The 7500-nt window shown below is 40.9% G+C and overlaps 1 non-coding gene across 1 annotated transcript; it reads left to right on the forward strand.

Annotated features, from left to right (window-relative positions):
* The first annotated feature begins 2625 nt into the window (after positions 1-2625).
* LOC123688422 lies at positions 2626-2744 on the forward strand. Its single transcript, XR_006749944.1, has one exon. It is a non-coding gene; the product is annotated as a 5S ribosomal RNA (ribosomal RNA).
* Positions 2745-7500: the final 4756 nt, after the last annotated feature.

The following is a 7500-nucleotide window of genomic DNA, read 5'->3' on the forward strand; positions in this document are numbered from 1 at the left end:
CCGATCCGGAAATCGGCCGATGCATCACGTTAACTATTTCTTATATATCTAATATAATATACATGGAGACGGTAAGAATTCTTTTAATCGAAGATATACATATACTTCTCATCAATATCCAAAAGCTTATCGAAAAATAAATTACTCAACTTTTACGTGAAGAATCGTTCACCCAAACCTTATCCCCTATATATGTCAGGAGAACCCAAGGTTCCCCTCCAGACACGATTTAGCAAACTTTTCCCGATCGATCCGACCCACCGAGGCCGTCTCGACCGTCCGCTGCGCCTACTAGGGCCGATTTCTTCGGACTCCGATCAGAAAATATACCGATGCATGTCGTTAACACCTAGTCCGCCTCGTCCGATCTATCTAAACAGTCTCGACGCACCCAACACTCTTTCAAAGTCGGATTACTCGGACTCAATCTGAAAATGGACCGATGCATGACGTCAACACTTAGCCCGCCTCGTCTGATCTATCTAAGCCATCTCGACCCACCCAACACGCCTTCCAAGTCGGATCACTCGGACTTCGATCTGAAAATCTCCGGACTCATTTTTATGAATATCCCCAGTCAGTAAGAACGTTATTTCGCCAATATATACCAACAATAAACCATATTCCAATAGCTGAACCAAAAATATAATTCCCGATCCAAACGTTCTGCATCGCCCAACGCGACCACCTTCCCTATATATGTCAGGAGAGCACAGGGTTCCCCTCCAGACAACACTTACGCTCTATCCCCGACTCTCGGTCGATCGATAGGCCAGGTCAGCGGTGTCTGTTTCGGCCGAAGCTCGGACTTTGGTCAAAATGTTCCGATACAAAATTTGAACCAAGATAGATACAGATATGATTCCTTCTTAAATATACGTTGATTATCGAACAGAATATGGTAAATATTTTGCGATGACCGAGGATTTCATGAATTTTTTTTTTTTTTCGAAAAAATTTTCTATTATCGGAATTTCCTCAAATTTCATTTGGTTGCCTCCTAATGCTTATTAAAAATGATAACCAACAATCAGAATCATTATTTATCATTTATTTCAATTTTTATAATGAAAAACGTTCACGTCCTTTCGCGCCTCTCGATCGTCGTTTACGTGATGCATCGGTCAGCCCTAGTTTACGTGGTGCATCGGTAAGATCGAGTTCACGTTCTGCATCGGTCTGCCCGAGTTTACGTGGTGCATCGGTAAGATCGAGATTACGTGGTGCATCGGTAAGATCGAGTTCACGTTCTGCATCGGTCTGCCTGAGTTTACGTGGTGCATCGGTATGATCGAGTTTACGTTCTGCATCGGTGTGATCTAGTTTACGTTGTGCATCGGTAAGATCGAGATTACGTGAAGCATCGGTATGATCGAGTTTACGTTCTGCATCGGTCTGGACTCTGAGATATATTTTCGACGTGAAAATGTTCCGATACAACTTTTGAACCAGGATAGTTAGAGAGATGATTTTTTCTGGGATGTACGTTGATTGGGGAATGGATTGTGGAAAATAACTTGCCATGACCGAGGTGTTCTCGAATTTTTTTTTTTTTTCGAAAAATATTTTCTGATTTTGGATTTCACTCAAATTTGATTTCGTTGCCTTCTAATGTGTTCTAAAAGAGTAAATCAGTAATCAGAATCGAAAAATATTTTTCGGATTTTTTTTTTTTTGAAAAAAAATTTTCTGATTTTGGAATTTCCTCAAATTTGATTTGGTTGCCTTCTAATGTGTTTTTAAAGCGTAAATCAGTAATCAGAATCAATATTCATTGTCGACTTTAATTTTTATAAGGAAAAATGTTCACGTCCTTAAACGCCTCCCCATCATTAGCCCGAGTCCAAGTCGATGTCAGTCCCGAGCGGACGGTGTCAGATACTACCTATCGCCCCGGTCTGGACTTGGCGAGGTATTTCGACGTGAAATGTTCCGATACAACTTTTGAACCAGGATAGTTAGAGAGATGATTTCTTCTATGTTGTACGTTGATTGTGGAATGGATTGTGGGAAATAACTTGCCATGACCCAGGTGTTCTTGAATTTTTTTTTTTTTCGAAAAAAATTTTCTGATCTTGAAATTTCCTCAAATCTGATTGCGTTGCCTTCTAATGTGTACTAAAAGAGTAAATCAGTAATCAGAATCAATATTCATTGTCGACTTTAATTTTTATAAGGAAAAATGTTCACGTCCTTAAACGCCTCTCCATCGTTACCCCGACTCCAAGACGATGTTAGACCGGAGCGGACGGTGTCAAATGCGACCGATCTCCCCGGTCTGGACTTAGCGAGATATTCCGACGTGAAATGTTCCGATACAAAAATTTAACTGTGATAGTTAGAGAGATGGTTCCTTTTGTGATGTACGTTGATTGTGTAATAGAATATGGAAATAAACTTGAGATGACCGAGGTCTTCTGGGATTTTTTTTTTTTTTCGAAAAATATTTTTCGATTTCGGAAATCCCTCAAATTTCATTGAGATATGTCCTAATGTGTTCTTAAAACTTAAATCAACAATCAGAATTAATATCCAAAAGTTATTTCATTTTTTATAAGGAAAAACGTTCACGTCCTTTCCGCTCCCAAAAAGTGAGATATCATAGAAAATATCGCTATATTTGTTGTTTACGGCCATACCACGCTGAAATTGCCAGTTCTCGTCAGAACACTGAAGCCAAGCAGCGTCGGGCGCGGTTAGTACTTGGATGGGTGACCGCTTGGGAACACCGCGTGCTGTAAGCTTTTTTTTTACGTTCTGCATCGGTCTGCCGAGATAACGTGGTGCATCGGTATGATCGAGTTTACGTTCTGCATCGGTAAGATCGAGATTACGTGATGCATCGGTAAGATTGAGATTACGTGGTGCATCGGTAAGATCGAGTTTACGTGGTGCATCGGTAAGATCCAATTCACGTTCTGCATCGGTAAGATCCAGTTCACGTGGTGCATCGGTAAGATCGAGATTACGTGGTGCATCGGTAAGATCGAGTTTACGTGGTGCATCGGTAAGATCCAATTCACGTTCTGCATCGGTAAGATCCAGTTCACGTGGTGCATCGGTAAGATTGAGATTACGTGGTGCATCGGTAAGATCGAGTTTACGTGGTGCATCGGTAAGATCCAATTCACGTTCTGCATCGGTAAGATCCAGTTCACGTGGTGCATCGGTAAGATTGAGATTACGTGGTGCATCGGTAAGATCGAGTTTACGTGGTGCATCGGTAAGATCCAATTCACGTTCTGCATCGGTAAGATCCAGTTCACGTGGTGCATCGGTAAGATCGAGATTACGTGGTGCATCGGTAAGATCGAGTTTACGTGGTGCATCGGTAAGATCCAATTCACGTTCTGCATCGGTAAGATCCAGTTCACGTGGTGCATCGGTAAGATTGAGATTACGTGGTGCATCGGTAAGATCCAGTTCACGTGGTGCATCGGTAAGATGGAGATTACGTGGTGCATCGGTAAGATCGAGATTACGTGGTGCATCGGTAAGATCTACTTTACGTTCTGCATCGGTCTGCCCTTGTTTACGTGGTGCATCGGTAAGATCGAGATTACGTGAAGCATCGGTATGATCGAGTTTACGTTCTGCATCGGTCTGCCCGATATTACGTGGTGCATCGGTCTGCCCTAGTTTACGTGGTGCATCGGTTTGGACTTAGAGATATATTTTCGACGTGAAAATGTTCCGATACAACTTTTGAACCAGGATAGTTAGAGAGATGATTTTTTCTGGGATGTACGTGGATCGGGGAATGGATTGTGGGAAATAACTTGCCATGACCGAGGTGTCCTCGAATTTTTTTTTTTTTCGAAAAAAATTTTCTGATTGTGGAATTTTCTCAAATTTGATTTGGTTGCCTCCTAATGTGTTCTAAAAGAGTAAATCAGTAATCGGAATCGAAAAATATTTTTCGGATTTTTTTTTTTTTCGAAAAAAATTTTCTGATCGTGGAATTTCCTCAAATTCGATTTGGTTGCCTTCTAATGTGTTTTTAAAGCGTAAATCAGTAATCAGAATCAATATTCATTGTCGACTTTAATTTTTATAAGGAAAAATGTTCACGTCCTTAAACGCCTCCCCATCATCAGCCCGAGTCCAAGTCGATGTCAGTCCCGAGCGGACGGTGTCAGATACTACCTATCGCCGAGGTCTGGACTTGGCGAGATATTACGACGTGAAATGTTCCGATACAACTTTTGAACCAGGATAGTTAGAGAGATGATTTCTTCTATGTTGTACGTTGATTGTGGAATGAAATACGGAAAATAACTCGCCATGACCGAGGTGATTACGATTTTTTTTTTTTTTCGAAAAAAATTTTCTGATCGTGGAATTTTCTCAAATTTGATTTGGTTGCCTCCTTATATGTTCTAGTAGCGATAATCAACAATCAGAATCAAAATCCATGGTCGGGTTTGATTTTTATAAGGAAAAATGTTCACGTCCTTTTTTACAACCCCGACTCATTGACGATGTTAGAACCGAGCCGGCGGTGTCAGATACGACCGATCGCCCCGGTCCCGATCGTCATTTACGTTGTGCATCGGTCTGCCCGAGATTACGTGGTGCATCGGTATGATCGAGTTTACGTGGTGCATCGGTAAGATCCAATTCACGTTCTGCATCGGTAAGATCCAATTCACGTTCTGCATCGGTAAGATCCAGTTCACGTGGTGCATCGGTAAGATGGAGATTACGTGGTGCATCGGTAAGATCGAGATTACGTGGTGCATCGGTAAGATCTACTTTACGTTCTGCATCGGTCTGCCCTTGTTTACGTGGTGCATCGGTAAGATCGAGATTACGTGAAGCATCGGTATGATCGAGTTTACGTTCTGCATCGGTCTGCCCGATATTACGTGGTGCATCGGTCTGCCCTAGTTTACGTGGTGCATCGGTTTGGACTTAGAGATATATTTTCGACGTGAAAATGTTCCGATACAACTTTTGAACCAGGATAGTTAGAGAGATGATTTTTTCTGGGATGTACGTGGATCGGGGAATGGATTGTGGGAAATAACTTGCCATGACCGAGGTGTCCTCGAATTTTTTTTTTTTTCGAAAAAAATTTTCTGATTGTGGAATTTTCTCAAATTTGATTTGGTTGCCTCCTAATGTGTTCTAAAAGAGTAAATCAGTAATCGGAATCGAAAAATATTTTTCGGATTTTTTTTTTTTTCGAAAAAAATTTTCTGATCGTGGAATTTCCTCAAATTCGATTTGGTTGCCTTCTAATGTGTTTTTAAAGCGTAAATCAGTAATCAGAATCAATATTCATTGTCGACTTTAATTTTTATAAGGAAAAATGTTCACGTCCTTAAACGCCTCCCCATCATCAGCCCGAGTCCAAGTCGATGTCAGTCCCGAGCGGACGGTGTCAGATACTACCTATCGCCGAGGTCTGGACTTGGCGAGATATTACGACGTGAAATGTTCCGATACAACTTTTGAACCAGGATAGTTAGAGAGATGATTTCTTCTATGTTGTACGTTGATTGTGGAATGAAATACGGAAAATAACTCGCCATGACCGAGGTGATTACGATTTTTTTTTTTTTTCGAAAAAAATTTTCTGATCGTGGAATTTTCTCAAATTTGATTTGGTTGCCTCCTTATATGTTCTAGTAGCGATAATCAACAATCAGAATCAAAATCCATGGTCGGGTTTGATTTTTATAAGGAAAAATGTTCACGTCCTTTTTTACAACCCCGACTCATTGACGATGTTAGAACCGAGCCGGCGGTGTCAGATACGACCGATCGCCCCGGTCCCGATCGTCATTTACGTTGTGCATCGGTCTGCCCGAGATTACGTGGTGCATCGGTATGATCGAGTTTACGTGGTGCATCGGTAAGATCCAATTCACGTTCTGCATCGGTAAGATCCAATTCACGTTCTGCATCGGTAAGATCCAGTTCACATGGTGCATCGGTAAGATGGAGATTACGTGGTGCATCGGTAAGATCGAGATTACGTGGTGCATCGGTAAGATCTACTTTACGTTCTGCATCGGTCTGCCCTTGTTTACGTGGTGCATCGGTAAGATCGAGATTACGTGAAGCATCGGTATGATCGAGTTTACGTTCTGCATCGGTCTGCCCGATATTACGTGGTGCATCGGTCTGCCCTAGTTTACGTGGTGCATCGGTTTGGACTTAGAGATATATTTTCGACGTGAAAATGTTCCGATACAACTTTTGAACCAGGATAGTTAGAGAGATGATTTTTTCTGGGATGTACGTGGATCGGGGAATGGATTGTGGGAAATAACTTGCCATGACCGAGGTGTCCTCGAATTTTTTTTTTTTTCGAAAAAAATTTTCTGATTGTGGAATTTTCTCAAATTTGATTTGGTTGCCTCCTAATGTGTTCTAAAAGAGTAAATCAGTAATCGGAATCGAAAAATATTTTTCGGATTTTTTTTTTTTTCGAAAAAAATTTTCTGATCGTGGAATTTCCTCAAATTCGATTTGGTTGCCTTCTAATGTGTTTTTAAAGCGTAAATCAGTAATCAGAATCAATATTCATTGTCGACTTTAATTTTTATAAGGAAAAATGTTCACGTCCTTAAACGCCTCCCCATCATCAGCCCGAGTCCAAGTCGATGTCAGTCCCGAGCGGACGGTGTCAGATACTACCTATCGCCGAGGTCTGGACTTGGCGAGATATTACGACGTGAAATGTTCCGATACAACTTTTGAACCAGGATAGTTAGAGAGATGATTTCTTCTATGTTGTACGTTGATTGTGGAATGAAATACGTAAAATAACTCGCCATGACCGAGGTGATTACGATTTTTTTTTTTTTTCGAAAAAAATTTTCTGATCGTGGAATTTTCTCAAATTTGATTTGGTTGCCTCCTTATATGTTCTAGTAGCGATAATCAACAATCAGAATCAAAATCCATGGTCGGGTTTGATTTTTATAAGGAAAAATGTTCACGTCCTTTTTTACAACCCCGACTCATTGACGATGTTAGAACCGAGCCGGCGGTGTCAGATACGACCGATCGCCCCGGTCCCGATCGTCATTTACGTTGTGCATCGGTCTGCCCGAGATTACGTGGTGCATCGGTCTGGACTTAGAGATATATTTTCGACGTGAAAATGTTCCGATACAACTTTTGAACTAGGATAGTTAGAGAGATGATTTTTTCTGGGATGTACGTTGATTGGGGAATGGATTGTGGGAAATAACTTGCCATGACCGAGGTGTTCTCGAATTTTTTTTTTTTTTTTGAAAAAAATTTTCTGATTGTGGAATTTTCTCAAATTTGATTTGGTTGCCTCCTAATGTGTTCTAATAGCGATAATCAACAATCAGAATCAAAATCCATGGTCGGGTTTGATTTTTATAAGGAATAATGTTCACGTCCTTTTTCGCCTATGTTCTTTTTCGACGTGAAAAGTTCCGATACAACTTTTGAACCAGGATAGTTAGAGAGATGATTTTTTCTGGGATGTATGTTGATTGACGTACGAAACTTGGA

The sequence above is a fragment of the Harmonia axyridis genome, chromosome X (genome assembly GCF_914767665.1).
Source record: "Harmonia axyridis chromosome X, icHarAxyr1.1, whole genome shotgun sequence".
Taxonomy (NCBI): domain Eukaryota; kingdom Metazoa; phylum Arthropoda; class Insecta; order Coleoptera; family Coccinellidae; genus Harmonia; species Harmonia axyridis.